Genomic DNA, 21,997 nt, shown 5'->3' with positions numbered 1-21,997 from the left:
AAAAGGAGTCCTCAGAGAGATCCCTCACCCTTCCTCCAAGTGAGGTTACAGTCAGAAGAAGGCCATCTATAAGGAAATGAGCCCTCATCAGCCTCTAAATCTGCAGGCTCTTAGATCTTGAACTTCCCAGTCTCCAGAAATATAAGAAATAAATTTATGTTTTATAAGCTACCAAGTCTGTGGTGCAGGGCAGTTCTTCAAATGGCCTTGGATGAACTCAGCCCTCCTCCTTTCTTTGCTTGTAGTCCTCAAGAATAACTGTAGAATGTACTAAGAATGCAGTCAAGACTCCATATGCCTGGGGAGGCTTTCCTGAGCCCTGGGAGATAAGCTCACAATGGATCCAAGACTTCTTCTATCCCTTGCTGCTTATCTGTAAGTAAGAAACCTGCCTTGCATAACTGGTGTGTGAGTGTGTTCTATCTCACTAGACTCAGATAAACAGGCAACCCATGTGTGGTGGACCTAAACATTAGCCCAGATGCAGTGGGCATAAGTATATGGACTCCTGTTTCTGGTGGTTGGCTATTCTCCATGTAGTGGGAGTCCTCTCTTGGGATTGGTATTAATAATTAGCAGACCTGTTTCATATATGGTAGTTATAGCATCCCAAACAGACTAAGACAGCAGCATTTCTGGCCTCTGTTCACTAGATGCCAGTAGCATACCCTCCCTGTTGTAACAGTAAAAAATATCTCCAGACCTTGCAAAACGTCCTCTGGAGAACAAAATCCTTCCTACTCGAGACCATTACATGAGGTCACTCACATGAAGATGCAGAGAAAGAACCAGTAAATGCTTAGAAGAAAGACCTTTAAAAAAATACCTTTTCATAAAAACCTTTGCACTTCCTTAGCCTGAGGCAGTGGGTGGCCAGAGCCAGTGAGACTACCAGAAAGATTCACCTTCATAGGCAGTTGGAATGCTCAGGGTTCTGCTTCTCTCAGTAAACCTGGAGGGCTGTCGTTTGAGAGACCTTGGGGACATCTGAACTAATACACTGACCCACTTACTTCAAAAAAATGAATTAATGAATGGAAGAACAAAATATATACCATGTGCCAGGACCTGACACTCTGTGATCTTTTCACAATAAGTCATATTATTCTCATAGCATCAATCTTAGTTCAGCTTCACTCAAAACAGAATTTGAGTGCAAGTAGTTTATTTGGAACATTTTTCCAGGAATTACCAATAGGGAGGTGGGTTAGTGAGACAGGAAAGGGAACACAGGAAACAAAGTGTGTTATCAATTCAGTTACCAAGATGGGTAACTGTGGTTTAATTCCACTGAGGAATTCTGAGAGTTTTTGAGTATCATGTGTCTCAGAGGCATCCTACACAAGGAGCAAGGTAGCTATTTATACAGCAACCTACCCGGCCATGGCTTGGGAGCTCCCAGGAGTGGTTAGTAGCTTATTAATTCCTCAGCACTTCCAACTTGCCCTAGACAGGCAGAACAGTCTCAGACCAAAGAAAGCTCTCTAAGAGCTTGCTGGCACCATTATAATTATGGAGTTCTGGGAGACAGTGGCAGAGCACAGGGAATCTGCCAGAGCAACCAGTAGATATCCATTGGTACGTCCATTTCCAAATCTCAATCTGTGTATCTACCCTGTGCATAGATAATTAGTAAACAGGTTAAGAATCTGTGATGTTAGACAGACATGGGTGCAAATCTTGACTCCAAAGCACTCTCCCTAGTCCCTGGTATTTATAGAGCATTCTCTAAGAAATCACTGTTAAGGAGGCAAATTCCTAAATAGGGAAGAACCAGCACAGGTAATTATTTCCTGATTTTTCCGCCTCATTCTCCAAATACTCTGGCCAAATTAAGTTCTCCCTTGATTAAAAGTACTTTGTATAGATTACCTTCCTTTAAAAATTCCAGTGTCTATGATAGGAAGTGTTAATACACTAATTTTACAGATGGGGAAATGAAGGCTCAAAATGAGTTGTCAAAGATCCATACATACTAATAAAAGGTGAGCAAACCTATGTAATCTTACCCCAGGAACAATGTGCTCTTAATTATGCTATTCTGCCTTTAGATAGAAAATACAGTGAATTATGCTGTTTCTTATGAGTAAATAACATCTGAGGAAAACTTATAGCATTAAATATCATGAGTAAGATGGACAAGACCCACAGGGAACTTTCAGGTTCAACATAGAGAAGAAGGACCTAGGTCTTTGGAGAGAGCTATACACAGAGTCAAGATGGTACAGGTGGCTCTCAAAATCAAGAAAATTGAAATGACAACATTTAAAACAGAGACTTAAAAAGCAAAACAAATGGAGATCTAAAGGAAAAATTGTTTTATAAATTTTAAAGTATGTGACAAGAGGCAACCCTAAGGTCTTTCTCTCCCGAAAGCTCCAGAACTCTCACAGATTTAAGACACACAGAGATTCAGGATGTCAGAGTGGAGGACAGACCATCAGTTGAGAATCGTGGAGCAAAGAAGAAAGGTGGGGAGTCAGACCAGGGGAAACCACCACATTAGGACTGGAAGAACGCAAAGGAAAAAATAAGAATGTTCATGATTCACCAGCCTACTTCTGCTCTTATGGAAAAGCACAAACTTTTCTGTCTGGAGAACACAACTGCAGGGTAGGCTTTCTGCATATCTCCTGTCCTCTGATGTAGCTTAGGTGCACATCAAGCTCCAGGAACAGCTACAGAACCCATGGTTGCTCAAATTAATGCTTAATAACAACCCTCTATGGAATATTTAAATAAAATTTAAATAATATTTAAATGGCTTTTAAAAATGTAAACTGTCGGCTAAGAAACAAGGCAGGTCTTTAATTTCTCAAAAACTAATCAGGCTTCAAATGTCTATTTGAGCTACAATATTTTGACAAAATGTCAAAAGGAGTCAAATTATACATAAGCATCCCCTGCCCCCTCACCCCCAGCCCCGCGGGTGTCCACTTAGCTGCCCTTGCTTTTCATGCTGGCATTTTGCCAGGGTTTTTGATCCTAGTTTTGTGACACTCAGGAGTCTCCAAGTACCTTAAGGACTATCAGATTCCCATAATGAGATTAATTTTAGTTCACTTCAATTTGAAAAGCAAATATATGTCAAACTGTACTTTTAGGAAGAGAAAATGACACCATGAAATTAAAGGTCTCTGCCTCCTGGCAGGCTGACAGAGCTGACCTTGAGCAGAAGTAGACAATGTTTTCTCTGGGGCATCTTTTCTCACCTCTCTCTAGTCAGCATCTGCTTCTCAGGAGTCCACCACTATCCGCCATCTTCCCTCAACTGCAACGAATAGCACAGTCTGCATTTATGGCCACCGACTACACACTGGACCCTGTCCTAGGATAGTGGTGCATCTCTAGTCCATATGGCAGCCCTGCAAGTCAGCAAATAGACCCGCATTTCACATATCAGAAAGATCTTTCAGAGAAGTTAACCATCTTGCCTAAAGACACTTGAGTAACAAATCAATTGGCTAGGACTCAAAGATTTCTCTGGCTCCAAATCCCTTCTTACATGCTAGTGAGGAGAGAAAAATTCCTTCTGTTGTTATTCTTCTTCTCTTTTTAACCTTCGCCCCACAAGACGTTTAATTAAACATTAGAATCTACCTCCAAAGCACTGCAAGGCAGGATAGTCTTTCCAGAAACACCAAACAGAAGCAATGAGAAACTAAATGTTTGAAATCAAGAAGGCAAGAACAAGGAGGATGGATTGGGCAGGGTTGTGGGGGCGGTCCCTAATGGCAACAGACACACAGGACTGATGTGGACCCTGAAACTGACTAATCAATAAGCTAAAGAGCTATTAACCTAATGTTCTTAACAAAGAAATCTCATGGCAGCGTAGCAGAAGCAAAGTGGAAAAATTCTATCTAACCCAGTGAGAGGCAGGTGTAATTAGAAAAAAGTTACATTAAGCAGATTTACAAGAGAAAGCCAGGGAAAAGAAAGGAGACATAATACCACCATTCAGTGAGATTCACAAGGACTTACAATGCATCGGGCTTTGTGAATATCCATTATTTCATGTAATCATCAGAAATATTAATATTATCGAATCATCCAAGGTTCCTCTGCTAGGATTTAAACCTAGATAGATTCTGATTCCAGGATATGTCAGAACTACCACAATAGTTAGAAATAAGACAAGGTCCACTAAATGAGATCAGTTTTATTAGTGATCAGTTCTTTTATTACTAGTAACTTCAAGGATGCAGATAATGAACGTTCAATTTCCTCCTACCACATAATGTGTTCATCATATTAGATGTTTGTATTAAAAAATCTTGTCATCAAAAAAAGTTTAAACTGTTTCTCCATCTTTTCCTTTAAAAGGCAAAGGTTTATATAACGTGTCTGTGAAAGATTTCCACTTTTATTACTGTTTACTTAATACCGACGCTTTTCAAAAATAAACTCCAGTCTGGAAGATGAAGTCAGGGGCACCGTTTTATCTGCTGCTGTAGAGGACAGTCCTCTACTGTGGCTGAACAATACCTCTTACCCCCGCTCACTCTTAGTCCACTTTCTCCTCACACTAAGAATCCTTGCCTCCACAAGGTGGAATTCAGAGAACTCATGTTTTCTGCCTCCTCTGCAGCTGGGTACAGGCACGTGACCTAGTTTCTGTCAATTAGAAGTTCCCATGGGGACGTGGATTTGGAAGTGGGCAGCATGAGCACATGGGCCAAGGCAGTGGCAGGGTGGAAGTGCCAGTGTCCTAAGGGGACAGTCTCCATATCCCAAGTACCTAGCAGCAGCGGGAGGAGGTCTTGGCCTAAAGAAGTCCTCAACCCCACGCCAAACCCCTTCCTCTCTCCTGTCCACTTCCGCCAAGCCTCTCTTTTGCTGTGGATTGGCATCAGTCATGGCGGAGGAACTTCATAGTCTGGCTCTAGCCCTCCAGGAGATTGTAATCTGATATACTTGTCTGCTGGAACCTAATATTATTGTCTGCGTGATCCAGCCAGCATAGATTCTACTGTTGACAGCAAAGGACTCTGACTGCCACCCAAGTGCGTCCTCGTGAAAGAGGTGCTGTTGAACTAGCCTTTGAAGCACTGGCATACTGAAGAAGGATGCTGGTGTAGCGAAAATATTACTTGTGGAGATATAATGAGGGTACATTTTATCTTAAGATTTTAAACTCATAGAAAGAGTTTCAAAAGACTTAAATACTCATCCTAGTTTTTATATCCTTGCATTATGGACCAAAAAACCCTACAACTCAAAGAGGTCAAAAATGACTGGGCCAGAGGCAACACCACTGATTAGATGCAGAGCACAGACTAAAATCTAGTTCCCCTGACTTGTGTCCCCTGTGTTTTTCTTTTTGTTCCCAGTAGGGTGTCTGCTTTGCCCAGACACAAGGCAGGACAAGAATCGCCTCTCAGCCAGCTCAACTTTGGAATATTCCATTTTGGGGTCTAGTCGCCTAGTGGCACAGAAATCAAAAGATGGATTCAAATGTCCGTGGATTCTGATTCCTTCTCCTTTGGTCACGGCCCAATTAGGGCCTCACAAAGTTGTAGCATTAGGAAGTTCACTCCCTCTCCTCTTACAACTGCCTTAATATTCCCTATTAAAAAGAAAGAAAAGAGGTGCTGAGAAAAGCATTTAGCTTAGATACAAGTTACATTTATAGAGAGCCGCAGATTGTTTTCATATATCAGTAGGTCACTAAGACCCAGGGATCTGAGGGCGCTGACTTTCACCTTGATTGATAGGGAGAATTCTATTTGGTTTCAGAGGGACCACATTGCATTGTGCTTAACAAATGACTCAGGGCCTCTGTCAATAATGATTTATGTTCCCTGAGCAAGTTATCAGTTACTCTTTTCCAAGCCTTCGTTTCTTATCTATTGGGGCTAAAATACCATTTATGTCATAAAGATATCTATAAGAAACAATTTATATAATGTGCTGCATGTATAGTAAGCACATTATAATGCTAGATATGCTGCACAAATGAGTATTTATAACAGTCATTTACCTTCTTAAGCAGTTCTAATTTCACATTGTTTTTAGAAAATTGCTGATTCTATGGTCTGCTGCCACAGTATCCGGCTAAGTTCAGGCCAGACGTGGTAGGCAGACCTCATCTTAGAATATACCTGGAATAGTGCAAGTTCTCTACAGCTGCCCTATTTTTCTGAGCAGGGGTTGCACTGCCAGCTCTGTTTAAGAGACGGGGTGGGGGTTGGATAGGAGAAAGAAAGCAAAAGCAATTTCAAATATAACTCATAAAAAACAAATTCAAAGCTCTTAAATCTATTATACGGAAGATGCCACAGTTAAATATAAATCTTTAATGGGAGGGCAGTAGCAAATACTACTTTACACAGCTGTTTGGCACTACACTGCGTTAGGGCAAGGCCAGAATTGCCTAATTTTAGGTAAGACTTTTCCCGGACACCTGACATAGCTTGAATATAATGCTAAATATGCTCCAGTCTTTTCTTCCAGTAGGCATACTTCAATGCGGAGGCCTGCCCTGCTGACTCTAGCTTCTTACCCCTCAGGGCTTTCCTTTTACCTGCCTCACTCAAACAAACTATCTTCTTGGCTGCAGAAAAGAGTAGGTCAGGAGATTCACCAGAAGCAAGATGATCTTTCCTTCATCAGGTTATAACCCCACAATATTACAGTGGAACTGCCCTGAATCTTTCACAGGTTTGTACTGGCATATTCTAAGCAGATGGACAATTTTTATAAGATTCAAGGAAAATAGATGGTAAAGCTTCTCTTATTAAGATACTGTCTATGTTTAACAATCTGCATCATTAGGAAATGGCTAGATTAAATCCTGTAAGAAATTTATTATCAATGCTAATGAACCAGACTGGATGTCAAAAAGTTAGTTTGAATATATTTTAGTATGGGAACATTCTCAATATATTCATGTTGAAATCTGAGTGTAAATTACAATTTTCCTTCCCTACCCTAACCTCTACTTGTTTCTCATTCATTCTTAGGTTTTTCTGGAATTACTGCTTACATTAATGAAGCAATAATTTGGTTTGGAAAAGTCTTCCTTGTTGGATGGACATGGACTTGAATTTACAGTCAACTTTTCTGCTCCGTCTTGTTTCTCTTTGTTATACAAAGTCTAGATCTAAGCAGTTCATTATGGTAGCCATGAGCCACAGGCAGCTATTTGTGTTTGCATGTAAATGAATTAAAATTAAGTAAAAATTCAGTACCTCAGTTGCACTAACCACCTTTCAAGTGCTCAAAAGCTACATGTGGCCAGGGGCTACCTATTGGACAGTGCGGGAATATTTCTGTCTAGAGAAGAAGTTCGTTTAGTAGCACCGTTCTAGAAGATATGTCATCAGTGGTAAAAGCAAAGCAATAGAAATAACATGAATTAAAAGCGTTCATTATTTGCTAGGCAGTGAAGGAATTTATCACAGCAATTCTGTGGATTGGATGCTATCATTGTTCTTATTTTAGAATTTGAGGAAGCACATCTGGTAGAATATAATTATAAACAATTTAAATCGTGTCTCCCATTGTCTTTTAAATACACTCATGGGACTAGTCTTTTTTTCTGCTCCTACATGAAAACTTAGTCCATGACTTTTCTGGTCACTCTAATAAAATTCTACAATGACTTTAAGTCACAAAACACAGTGTCAGTTCAATGACGAAAATCTCTGGCCTCATGTAATTATCAAAGCCCTGAAGCTGATTTAAAGTTGAGGCATGTCCCCTCCTGCAGTTCTGCCCGTGGCTGGCAGGAAGCTAGGTTGACTTTTTCCCTTTATCTCTGCCTATGCTTCTTTTCATCCTCCATCAGTTTGAATGCAACAGCTGGTTTTAAGATAACACTTTGATGGGCATTTCTGTAGGTTCTCCAGTGATTTCCCCATTGCTGAGGACATCCCTGCATTTCCTTTGTCAAGGTCCAATATGTGTCTATTCAGCTGGGAGCAAGGGGTGGTGATGTGACTACTTTCACTTTTAGTCCAAGGAATCTGTCTAGGATTCTGTTTCCTCTGCTGAGGTCTGTTTGACCCTCTAGATAGCTCACTAGGGAAGGTCAATGATTATTCTATATTGGATCTTCATGCTTAACCTCTCATCCATTAGAAATACTCATACATCCTTTGTCCTGAACAAACTCTAGGAATTTAGATTGCTAGATAAAGCAGCAAGCTCATCTGTTTCCACCATTGGAGTGATAGGCAGGCAATCATTTATCCTTCAAATTAACCAGACATGTTGCAGACACTAGCCCACTGCATCCCACAAAGTCCAGGAGATAAATGTTAATAAGACCTCAGAAAGGTTACTTTAAAGCCGCTGTCTTATAATTGAGGATGTTGAAACTTGCAGTTTAATTCTCTACAAAGAAAATTTCCCCAATCTCTAAGTCTGGAACTTTTTGTACACTTAATATCTATAAGAAACTACCTGTCATGTAAGAGGGTTTTTTAGTATCTCTCTTTTTCAAGTATATATTTCAATTGTTTTTAATATATACAGAGTAGTGCAACCATCATTATACTCAATTTTAAAGTATTACATTGCCCTAAAAGAAATCCTATGTGAGCAGCCTTTCCCTGTTCATCCCAAATAGCCCTAGACCTAGATAACCTCCAATCTTTGCCTACCTCTGTCTATTTGCTTATTCTGAAAGTTTCCTGTAAATGAAATCACACAGTATGTAGTCTTTTGTAACTGGATTTTTTCAATTAGTGTAATGTTTTCAAGGTTCATCCATTTTGTAGCATTATATTACATTACATAATAGTATAATATATAGATTACTTCATTCCTTTATATTACCAAATAATATTACATTGTGTAGATATACCACATTTACTTATCCATTCATCAGTAATGGACATTGGGTTGTTTTCACTTATATCTATAATAAGTAATGCTGCTATGAACATTCATGTATAAGTTTTTGTGTGGGCTTCACTTCTCCTAGGAATACATATGGGAATGGAATTGCCAGGACCTGTGGTAACTCTATGTTTAATATTTTGAGGAACTGCCAAAGTGTTTTTGAAAAAGGCTATTTCATTTTACTTTCCAACAAGCCATGTTTGAAGGTTTCAATTTCTCTGTCAACATTTGTTACTGTCTGTCTTCGATTAAAAAAAAAAAAGAGGCTATAATAAAATAGTTACCACAGTAGGTGTGAAGTTATATCCCATTGTGGTTTTGATTTGCATTTCCTTGTTAGCTAATGATATTGAACATATTTTCATTTTTTTATTGAACAATTGTACATCTTCTTTGAAGAAATATCTAGGCCAATTTTTTGTCTATTTTAAATTTGGTTATTTATCTTCTTATCATTTGCTTGTAAGGCTTTTTATATTAATATATTCTGGATACAAATTTATTCTCAGATAGATAATTTGCAAATATTTTATCCCATTATGTGCTCTGTCTTTTCATTTTTTTGATAGAATGTTTGCAGCACTAAAGTTTTTAATTTTGATAAAGTCCAATTTACCTATTTTTTTCCTTCTGTTGTTTGTGCTTAGTGTCATATGTAAGGTTTTTCTTAACCCAAGTTCACAAAGAACCTGTGGTCATTTAGAATGAAACTTTTATGAGTTTTGTACTGTTCGCTCACATGTAGGTCTATGATCCATACTTTTTTGTGTATGATTTAAGTCCAACTTCATTCTTTTATATATGGATATCTAGTTCCACTGTCATTTGATGAAAAGACTATTCTTTGCCATACTGAATTGTTGTGGCACCCTTGTAGAAAATAATTTGATCATAAATGTAACAATTTGTTACTGGGCCCTTGATCGTGTTCCATTAATTCATATGTCTGTATATAGGCCAGTACCATGCTGTCTTGATTGTTGTAAGTCTGCAGTAAGTTTACAAATCTGGAAGTATGAGTCTTTGTTTTTCTTTTTACCAGATTGCTTTGGTTATTTATTTCCACATGAATTTTAGGAATGGCTAGACATTTCTGCAAGAAGCAAAGCTAGAATATTGATAGGGATTCACTGAATGTGTATGTACACCAATTTGGGAAATATTGCTATCTTATTCATGTTAATTCTTCTGATCCAGGAGCATGAAATGTATTTTCATTTATTTAGGTCCTTCTTTTATTTCTTTCAACAATGTTTCCAAGTTTTCAGAGTACACATTTTATACTTTTTGTTAAATTTATTCTCAAATATTTTAATTTTTTGATGGTGCTATTGCATAGATAATTGTTTTCTTAATTTCATATTCTGGTTGATCATTTCAAGTATATACAAATACAAATGATTTTTGTGTATTGATCTTTCATTCTTCAAACTTTCAGAACTGTTGTATTATTTCTAATAGTTTCTTTGTGCATTCTTACGGATTTTCTATATTCAAGATCATGTCATTGTTAAATAGAAATAGTTTTCCGTCTTTTTTTTTTTCCTACCTGGATGCTGTTTTTATTTGCCTAATTGCCCTAGCTCAAAAACATTTAGCACAATGCTGAATAGAAGTGATGAGAGCAGAGAGCAGAGAGCCTAGCCTTGTTCCTGATCTTAGGAAAAAAGCATATAGACTTCATCAGCAAGTATGATGCTAGCTGAGGGTTTTTTACTGATGCTCTTTATCTGATTGAGAACGTGCCCTTTTATTCCAAGTTTGTTCAGTGTTTTAATGATAAAAGAATGTTGGATTTTGTCAAATGCTTTTTCTGTTCTATGGAAATGATCATGTTTCTTCTCCTTTATTCTGTTAATGCAATGTATTATATTAACTGATTTTTATATATTAAATAACCTTGCATTTCTAGGATAAATTTCACTTCATTATAGGATATAATTTATTTTATTTGTTGCTGAATTCAGTTTGCTAGTATTGTGATCAGGATTTTGGCATATATAGTCATAAACATATTGGTCAGTGGTTTGCTTTTTTGTTATGTATTTCTCTAGTTTTTTTTTTTAATCATGATAATATTGATCTCATAGAAGTAATGTGGAAGTATTCCCTCCTCTTCTATTTTTGTGGAAGTGTCTACTCTGAAAAAATACTTTTGCAACTGTGGACACCTTAGTATATCTGTAAACTTTCATTTCTCTTCTGGTCTTGTGCCAAATAGTACTCACTTTTTCTGTGGCATTTTAACTGCCCTTGAAAAAAGACATTGACGGTGTCAGAGACATCAAATTCTAATCTAGCTGCCTACAAGAAATTAAACAAATGAGCATTTGGTTTTAAAATTGGTCACTAGGTTGCCACCAGAGCGGACACCATGGAAGCTAATTTGGTCAACGGTCATAAATCTCAATACCATTAGATATGTTCATCATTTTCTCAAAGAGAAATCAACACACACTGAAATATGCCAGAACTCCCTGCCTTATAACTTACAGTTTATGGTTAGATCTTTTACTTGCCACATTAACCTGTACCTTGATTCTTCTGTTGGTATAATAATGTTAATATTACAGATTAATAATTATAATCACAATTTTGAATACTTGTTTACATTTTTATCTCTACTTATTTGTAATATCAATTGTGTTTCCTACTTTGATAAAGAAATGAAACTAATAACATGTATTGAGCACTATGCATGGGCCAGTACAATTCTAAACCCTTTATATGGATTTTTTTCTTTTTTGTTCTTCCCAAAGGTAGTTTCTATTTCTAGTATTTTCATGTCATATATGGGAAATCTGAGTCACAGAGAGGTTGAGCAAATTGCCCGAAGGCACAGAGTTATTAACAGAAAACTCTAAATTGAAAGCTTCAATAATCAGTTAATAACTAGCTCTACTATACAGACTAGATGCTTGAACTATACAGACTTGAAAATCATGTATTTTAGACATCTATTTCTGCATCACATTTAAAATTTATTCCCTCTGAGTCAGGAATGTTAGATTGGCTTAGCTGGTGCCTCTGGCTCAGAATCTATCACAACCATGCCATCAAGGTGTCTGCTTGGTCTGTGGTCTCTATTAAAGAAAGGTTCAATGAGGGGGAAATTTTCTCCTAAGCTCCCTCATATGGCTGTTGGCAGATCTCAGAAGATTCAGGCTCATTCATATTACTCTTGTCAGGCTTAAAGTCCTTCCTGGATGTTGGGCAGAGATAACAGTTCCTTGTCATTTGGACCACTCCATACCACTCACAACATGGCAGCTGGGTGTCCTTAGGGAGAAGAAAGTAGAGAACAAGAAAGAGTCCAAGATGGAAGCCACAGTCTCCTTTTAACCTAATGTCGGAAGTGACATCTATCACTTTTACTACAATCTGCTTATTAGAATTAAGTCACTATGTCCATCCAACAAAAGAGGAAGAAATTACACAAGAGGCAAGAATCATGGGGGCTTGCAGGTCAGAGGGGGGTGTGCATTGCAGAGGCTAACTTAACTAACAATCATGGGACCTATGTTTTGATTTAGACTCTGGTACAAAACAGTTTTATGCTTTGAAAAAGTCACAGCCACAAATTTTCTCATTAAGTGCATGATGAAAATAACCTGTCTGACCAAAGTCTTGGGGCTATTGAAGGGATAAAAGAAAAATCATAGATATGAAAAGTTAAGAGCTTGATATAAATATGACTTAACTATATTATTATTTTTCAAAGACAAGGGATTATAACTAACTCATTTTGATTAGATCATATCTCTTCTCCATTTCCTTGCTCATTGTACTGTACATCAAAGCTAAATTATTCATTTTCATCTTATACCCATGGATATGCAAATAATCACCAAAAGAGTGAAATGGTCAAAGAAAAAAAACCTAGAATTTATGGAGCATAAATCATATGTTGATCTCTCTGCTGGGCACTTTATATACATGAGCTCGTTAAATCATCACAATTACTTTCTTAGTGGGTAGCCTCTCTAGTCTTTCTGCACCATACTGACTCTTCAGGAAGGAGTACAACTAATGATGAGATTGTAATTCTATTTTTCCTTTCACTTGTCCTCTAATGCAAGCCTATGATAATGTTTTTAATTTTGTCCCATTCAGAAAATTTTAGAGAGGTACAAATGACCTCATATTAATCTTGTCCATTTTTGTACACCCAAGGCAATACTATAGTCAAAAATCTCATAAATATGCCTCTATCATTGTATTTAAAATTTCCAGACAAAGAAACCTCTTTAACATGTCACAATACATTGGTTCAGTGCCTGTAGTTTAGTGTCTCAGGCTTCCCGGTATGATGCTTTGTATATATGTATGTCTTGGCTTTTCAAGTTAGATCAAAATGCTTTCAAAATAGAAGTAACTCCTTTCATAACTTTTCATAAAGTATAAAACAATGAATTTTTCTCTCTCTCTTTCATATACAAATGCACACAACATATATAGTATTAATATATATATTTATATGCATGCATACAATTATATCAATGACTGATTGGCCTCAATATACTTTAGTCTATTTAGGAGCTATGAGTTAATTCCAATGATTCTGATATATTTTGGCATTTTTATGGGCCACCTCTTAAATAATTGCCTTCAAAGTCACTTTTACCAACCACAAAAGACTGAAGATAAAATATTTCAACTTATTGTTTGAATAAATATAATACTGTCCCACTCTATCACATATTTCATTCCCACACAGAGGCTCTGAAAGCCAACTGGCCATTTCTAGTGATCAATAACACCTTCAAGAGATGAAGGAAATTGTCACAAAAATGCCACAAGTACTCTGAAGATGAAGTCCAAGAATGTCCAGAGCAATAGCAGGGCCATAGGAATAATTATAGAACCTCACAAGATGACAAATTTGAAGGTGGTTGTACTTACTCCATGGTGGACTCCTGATTTGCTACCTTTCAGAAATAAGTCTTTAATAATTTTACACCATAATTAGCCCGACCTTAGAGGAATGTGATTCTTCATGAGAAGATAAAGCATGAATACTTTCATATTAAAAAAATTAAATATGTGATTTATATGTGAATATATCCCATGCTAGTTAAGATAGAATAAATGGAATTATTTAGGTCACATCATACCATCATATATTGCTGTATTTCCCTTGGTTCCTTGCTAATTTCTAGGTACAAAGTAGGTAAATAGCATGAGTTTAAATTGAATTTTATACATAAAGTTGATTATGGATAAGCTACTCTGGCATTTTCAAATGACATACCCTAAATATTACTATAAGAATAAATTGATATCAATGTAAAAATCACTCCCAGTTTAGTTACATATTTTAATGTTTCTTTAGAACAATTGCTGAATTTAGAAGAGCGTGACTCAGTGCAATGCAAACAGATTACGAGGTAGATAGACAATTACAATTCTAGTCCCAGCATTTCATCTAATGGGCTTGGTACAGTTGATTTGCTTTCATGTGATTTAGTTTCTCTGTTTGAAACTAAGAAACCACTCTGCCAGTCTATGTCTCTTCCAAGAAACCTAAAATCATAGAATGCGAGTTCTGTAAGGGACCTTAGAGAAATCAAGTTAAAATTCCACATTTTACAGGGCATATATATTAAATAATTTAATAAGGGCATTTGTATTAAATAATTTAATAAGGTCTAATAATCAGGTACTACTAAATAAAATCTCATGTATGTGTTTCTTTTCAGTCTTTTCACTCTTAATGCCCATGATCAATTATTGAATTGAACATTCACTGCATACCTGAGAGATACAGAATGCAAATGCTGTAGCATGACATAAAATAGATTTTACTAAGGGTTATCAGGAAATTTCCTTGTAGTCTATGTCTTGACTAAATACTGCTTCAATCTATGACACATATATTATATATTAATGTGTTTTAATGGTTACTTTTTTGCATCAAATTGACTGGGCCACAGGATGCTCGGATATGGGTCAAACATTATTCTAGGTCTGTCTATGAGGGTGTTTTGCAATGAGATTAACATTTAAGTCAGCAAACTGAGTAAAGCAGATAATCCTCCCTAGTGTGGGTGGCCCTCATTCAATTAATTGAAGACCTGAAAAGAACAAAAAAGAAACTTTTTGTAAGAGGGAGCTCCTCCGCCTAATTGCTTGAGCTGGGACATTGGTTTTGCCTGGCCTTCAGACTTGGACTGAAACATCAGCTCTTCTTGAGTCTCAAGCCTGCTAGCTTTTGGACTGAATTTATACCCTCAGCTCTCCTGGGTTTTCAGCCTAATGATTGCAAATCTTGGGACTTCTCAGCCTTCATAATCATGTGAGCCGATTACTTATAATAAATCTCCCCCCCCCACACACACACACATACACGGGCTGTCCAGAAAGTATCCAGCCATGTAACCATTTTTGTTATATTAACAATGGCTGGATACTTTCCGAACAGCCTTCCTATATACACACATACATACATATAAGCTTATGTATATATTAATTTATGTATAATAACTATAAATTATGTTGGTTCAGTTCCTTTGGAGAACCCTAGTACACATGCTAAGAAAGAAGAGATGGGGAATTATGTACTGGCTCTTAAATACCTCCACCAAGAAGAGACCCACATCATTTTTGCTCATGTGTCTTTGGCCTGGGTAATTCACATGGCCACCTTGACACCTAGATTTTATGGAAGTACATTTCTTATGCTTGACTGTAGTCAGGAATGCACTTTGGTGAATAATTAATAATGACCAGCACAGAAGTTCAGTCTACTCATGAATAAGACACCCCTGGTTTCCAGTAGAGTACAACTCTTGTCACATTACTTGTTTATCCCTTAGGGACATAATAAAGGTCAAAGCCATAATAGAAGATAAAAGATCAAAAAGAGGCCAAAAAGTACAAAGGTATATACAAATCTGAGGGCTTATGAGTATTAACCCATTGGATTATTTATTAAATAATTTAATATATGCAAAGAGCTTAGAATTGCATCTGGTATATCATAAGTGCTCAATAAAAATATTTGCTATTTCAATTTTCAATTTCTATTATTATTACTTGATGTGTAATTACTATTATTGTTATTAAAAATAGTGCTCTACAGACAAAAATTAGAATCAATAACCCATTTAAAGAGAGCCTCTTTCTGAAAATATCAAGATAAATCAGATAAAACATAATGAAGCATAAATGAAATATCAATGAATGGGATTTTTCCATAAATACTGATTGGGTGTCACCTTTGGAAATAAAGCTCCTTGAATTGAATATTTCCTTCAAAACATTTTGAATTAAATCCAATGTCCTTAAAAGTTAGGAACAAATGACACATTTCCTTTTATTGGATGTAAAGGAGATAGGCTCATTTAAATACAGTTCTATGCTATGTTTTAGTCCAGAGAACTCTAAGCACAGACTGTCACTTAAAATGAGCTGCACTGAAGACAGAATTTTACAAGGAAAAAAAACCATGTAAGATTAATTAAATAAAATAATATAAACATGAAAGATGTTTGATGTGTTGACCTATGAGTAAAGCTTCATGCACCAATTAGATCAGTTTCCCATTATAATGTGAGTTGGTGCTTATAATAGATCAGAGCAAGGGTTTTCAAATATGGAAGAACTGAGTTTGGTCTCCAGTCTCAGGCATTTAGTAGCTGCGATACCTGTTTGCAGCTTAACCTCCTTAAATCTCAGTGTCCTTATCTGCACTGTGTAGAAAATAATTTCCATAATCTAATAACTTCACAAGGTTATTATATTAAATGATAATGAATAGTGTTGAGAATAATGTCTGGCACATAAATGAGCTACAATGTGGTAACAATTATTGTTATTAAATCTAGTACTGACATTTAGCATTCATTAAGTTGGCAAACAGATACTCATGTTCTAGCTGAGTAACAAACCACTCTGGAACGTAGTGCCTGTGATAATGAACATATATTTCACCCATATTTTGTGGGTCAGGAATTTGGGCAGGGATCAGGTGGGTGATTCATTGGCTCCATATGGTGTCAACTGAGATCACTCAGTGAAATTCACTTGACAGCTGGACTGGTCTAGAGGCTCCACAATGGCTTGACTCCTGGCTCTGGTGCCTTGGAGGGAATGAATGACTGCAAGGCAGGGCTCAGCTGAGACTGTCACCCACGGTGCCTACATGACATGAGATCTCTCCAGCATGGAGGCCACAAGGTAATCGAACTTCTTATATGGCAGTTCAGGGCTTCCAGAGAGAGTGCTCTAAGAGACAAGAAATGTCACAGTGTTATTTCCATTGTGTTCTATTGGTAAAACCAATCACAGAGTCTTCCCTGATTCAAGGGGAGGGGACAGAGAATCAACCTTTCAGTGGGAGAAATAACCACCTTTAATAAATCACAGGCATAATATAGGTTCTTTGTGTTATAATGAAAGTAGTGTGTCACTGTGTATATGGTTTATGTAGCATGACATGGGGTACACTTGAGTTAGAGCTTTATGGATATGGAAATTTACATATGGAGCTAACCAATATATGTTCTATCTGTATGCATCCATGTTGCAGCAATTCTTTTCTCACATGTAGCTTGAAATACTATATTTTTCAGTATTATTACAATACTCATGAAGTCAATATACTAAAAAGATGTCAAAATACTTTTCCTGTTAAAAACCAGATCATAAATATTTTAGGCTTTAGGGGCCACATACCATCTCTGGTCCATATTCTTTTTTGTTTGTTTTTAATGGAAAAACATTCATTGCTCAGAGGCCATAAAAAAACAAGCCAAGGGCCAGATGTGGTATTCAGGCTGTAATTTTCCGACCCCTGCACAAATGAAGAGCGATATCAGTGTAAGTGGCTCCAATTCTGAACTGAAAATGAAGGTAAAAAGAGATGAAGATCCTGCAAAATCTAGGATATTCCACCCCAAATCATAAGATGGACATTTAGATTGATTTCATATCTTGGCTATTGTGAATAGAGCTGCAAAAAAACATGAGGGTACAGGTATCTCTTTGACATACTGATGTAATTTCCTTTGAATAAATAACCAGTTAGTGGGATTACTGAGATCCAATGGTACTTCTATTTTTAGTTTTTTGAGAAACTTCCATACTGTTTTCCATAGTGGCTGTACTAATTTATATTCCCACCAAGAGTGTACGATTTCCCTTTTCTCCACATCATTGCCAGCATTTGGTATTTTTTGTCTTTTTGAGACTAGCCGTTCTAACTGGATTGAGGTAGTACCTCATTGTAGTTTTCATTTGCATTTCCCTGATGATTAGTGACATTGAGCATTTTTTTCACATACTTCTTGGCCATTTTTTGTCTTCTTTTGAGAAATGTCTATTTGATTCTTTGCCCATTTTTATTCAGATTATTATTGTTGTTATTATGCTTTGAGTTGTGTTCCTTGTATATTCTGGATTAGTCCTTTGTTGGATGAGTAGTTTACAGATATTCTCTCCATTCCATAGGTTGTCTCTTCACTCTGTTGTTTTCTTTTCTGTGCAGAAGCTTTTCAGTTTGAGATAGTCCTATTTGTCTGTTTTTGTTGCCCGTGCTTTGGAAGTCTTACCCATAATATTTTTATCCATATCAGTGTCCTGAAGTGTTTCTCCTATGTTTTCTTCTAGTAGTCTTACAGTTTGAGGGATTACATTTAAGTCTGTAGTCCATTTTGAGTTTATTTTTGTATATAGTAAGGGATAAGGATATAGTTTCATTTTTCTACACATGGATTAGCAATTTCCTCAGCACCATTTATGAAAGAGGGTATCCTTTATGCAATGTACATTCTTGGCATTTTTGTCAAAAATTAGTTGGCTGTAAATATGTGGATTTATTTCTGAGTTCTCTATTCTGTTCCATTGACCCATGTGTATATTTTTATACAAATACCATGCTATTTGTGTCATGATAGCTTTGCAGTATATTTTGAAGTCAAGTAATGTAGTATCTCTAGCTTTTTCTTTTTCTTCAGCATTACTTTGGCTATTTGGGGTCTTTTGTGTTTCCATATACATTTTATGATTGTTTCTATTTCTGTCAAGATTGTTACTGGTTTTGTAATAGAGTCTGCATTGAATCTGTAGATTGCTTTGGATAGTATGATCATTTTAACTATGTTAATTTTTTTTAATTCATGAGCATGGGTTGTCTTTCCTTTTTTGTGTGTTCTCTTCTCATCAGTATTTTGTATTTTGTATTTTTCAGTATAGAGATCTTTCACCTCATTGGTTAAATTTATTCCTAGATATATTTTTGTGACTATTATAAATGTAGAGCAGGAAGGAAAACAGGAGTGACTCCATGACAGACTGGACCTCCTAGGATAGGCCTAAGTTTTTGTTTCCCCGACGCGGGCCCTGACCCTCCCCGGAATGCTGCTGGTAACAACTGAAAGTCTCGCGGCTTGGAAATCAGCCAATCAGGAGCCAAGGCCCAGGCTTGGAAACCAGCCAATCAGGAGCCAACACTATCAGCCACTTTTGAAGGAGCAAATGAACTAAAGGGGGGGTGGGGGGATGGTGTGCCCTGTACATGTAACCTACTGATGAGTATAAAAGCTTAGTTCCCACCCTAGGGTGGGGTCCTGGTTCGTGGAGAGGCCACTGCGTTGGTGCTCTGGGACTTGGACCCTAGCTCGAGCAAGACAATAAACTCCTTTGCCTGTTGCAGCCTTGGTGACTCTGCCTATCTGTTCCTGGGGCTGAGGGAAACCGGTTTTAACATAAACAGAATTGCTTTCTGGATTTCTTTTTCAGCTAGCTCATTATTGGTATATAGAAATGCTGCTGCTTTCTATATGTTTATTTTGTATCCTGCAAATTCACTGAATTTATTTATCAGTTCTAAGAGCTTTTAGGTGGAGTATTTAGGTTTTTCTATGTATAAGATTATGTCATCTGAAAAAGTGGAAAATTTTACTTTCTCTTTTCCAGTTTGAATGCTCTTTGTGTTTTTCTCTTGTCTAATTGCTCTGACTAGGACTTCTAGTAGTACGTTGTATAATAATGTTGAAAGTGGGCATCCAGTTTTTATAGAAAAGGCTTTCAGCTTTTCTCCATTCAGAATCCTGTTAGCTGTTGGTTTGCCACGTTTTATTGTTTTTATTGTGTGGAGGTATGTTTCTTCTATACCTAATTTGTTGAGAGTTTTTAACATGAAAAAATGTTGAATTTTATCAAATGCTTTTTCTGCATCTGTTGATTATATGGTTTTTGTTCTTCATTCTATTGATGTGATGTGTCACATTTATTGATTTGCATATATTAAACAATCCTTTGCATTCCTGGGATAAATCCCAGGAAATCATGGCTTATTATCTTTTGGATGTGTTGTTGAATTCAGTTTACAAGTATTTTGATGAAGATTTTTGCATCTATGTAGGATTTGGTTCTGTGTGGGTGCCATAGTATTGTGTTTGTATGATTTGTTTGGCTATAATCAATAGCAGTATCTGCATGTTCCTCAGTGGTTTAGGCTGTGGTTGTTTTTGGAGGCTGTTGTGAAATTTTACTGGGGACTAGGGTACTGGAAAGGATAGTCCTCAAAGCCTAGAGTGGCATGTGCAGGTGCCAGCAATGATGACAGTGGCTGGGTGGGCCTGTCTTCATGCTTCTGAGTGGCATATGTGGGGTTCCTATCAATGACAGTGGTCCTGAGCATGTGGCTCTCAGACTCTGAGGAGTGTAGATTTTGACTCTTTATGTCCTGCGGGGAGCCTTCCTAATGTACTGGACTACACCCTTTTCCCTAGGGTGTAGGTGACTGGATGGGTTTGGGTGCTGGTGTCATGGCCACACTGCTGGGTCCAGTTGGTTTCATGATGTTGCAGCCCTCTGAGTGGATGTGGAGGAATGTCAGAGAGGCACCAGGAACATGGAAATGCAGGGATCACTGGGCCCCGGGGCAAGATGTAGTCTGGTGTTGGCTCTACTCTCAAAAGGGTGCCACGCTGCAGCAGCTCGGGTCCTGGGGTATGGGTGGTACCCAGCATGAATTCCCTGTCTGGGACAATGTAGTCAGATGGATACCAGGCAGCTCCCTGTATTAGGCTCAGGGCCTGTGAGGGCCAAGGCACTGTCCTGTAGCTAGGATTGCAGGTATCTGTAGTGGGAATGTGGGCTCTTGGGGAGTCCACTTACCTCACATACCTTTTCCCTGCAATTAGGAGTCTCTCCTGGCTTCAGGCTGATCCCAGCTGGCTGTTTTACTTCTTTTTTTATGCTGCCATCTTGAGTTTTTCTGCTTCAGAGAGTCTCCGTCATTTCCCTGTTTAATTCCAGTGTTCTCCCTTAGAAGCTCTAGTCTGACGTGCAGTTATCTACTCACTGTTTTTGTCCTTCCTTGTGGAGAGGCACATGCTGGATGCCCCTAGTCAGCCATTTTGGTGACCTATGCCTAAAGATGAAAATTCCGCTTGCAGTACTGCTACATATTTGTACCTACAAACACAGGGATTCAGATCAATTCTGTATTTGCACAATTGAGTTTAAAACTCACACACACACTCTCTGAAAAGAATAGTATGTTTTTAAGTGTATCTACTGCCTTATTGAGTAATTCCTGGCAAGCAAGAATTTCTGTTTCAACTAGATATTGTCAAGTAGAAAAACCTTTCCTCTACCCATTTAGGTTATATTATTGGGGGGCGGCATGCAAATTAAACTGATGAAAGATAGACTAACGGAAAGAGAAAAACAGATTTAATTAGGTACATATGCACAGGAGTTGATAAATGTGACTCAAGGAGGTGTTTAGCATTTGGGGCTTATACACCATGTTAATAGGGGTTGGAGGAGGGCAGAGGGCACTTCTGGGAAAACAAATGACTTTTAGGAAGATCAATAGACACTTAGGAGAATAAAAGGGAGATATCATAGTTTTATCTGTTTCAGTGTCTGTTTCTCTTGCCCAGTTGGGGCCTTGTGCTGACTTCTCAACTCCAGTAAAAGAGTTGCTCTTCTTTGGTTGTGAAACCCACTGGGAAGGAATTTATAACAGTGGAATAATTTGGGCAAGCTTTGCTTTTCGAAAATAAAGCAAGTTCAGAAAAAGCCTCTTGTTTCTGTATCTGTTTATTCTCAAATGTCCTCAAGTCAAAATAGTCCTTTATGCCACTGAGGCATATTTTGGACCCCTTCAACATCAATGAGAAAGCACATTCTT

This window comes from Eulemur rufifrons, chromosome 19 (genome assembly GCF_041146395.1).
Source record: "Eulemur rufifrons isolate Redbay chromosome 19, OSU_ERuf_1, whole genome shotgun sequence".
Classification (NCBI taxonomy): Eukaryota; Metazoa; Chordata; class Mammalia; order Primates; family Lemuridae; genus Eulemur; species Eulemur rufifrons.
This window is presented reverse-complemented; position numbering follows the sequence as displayed.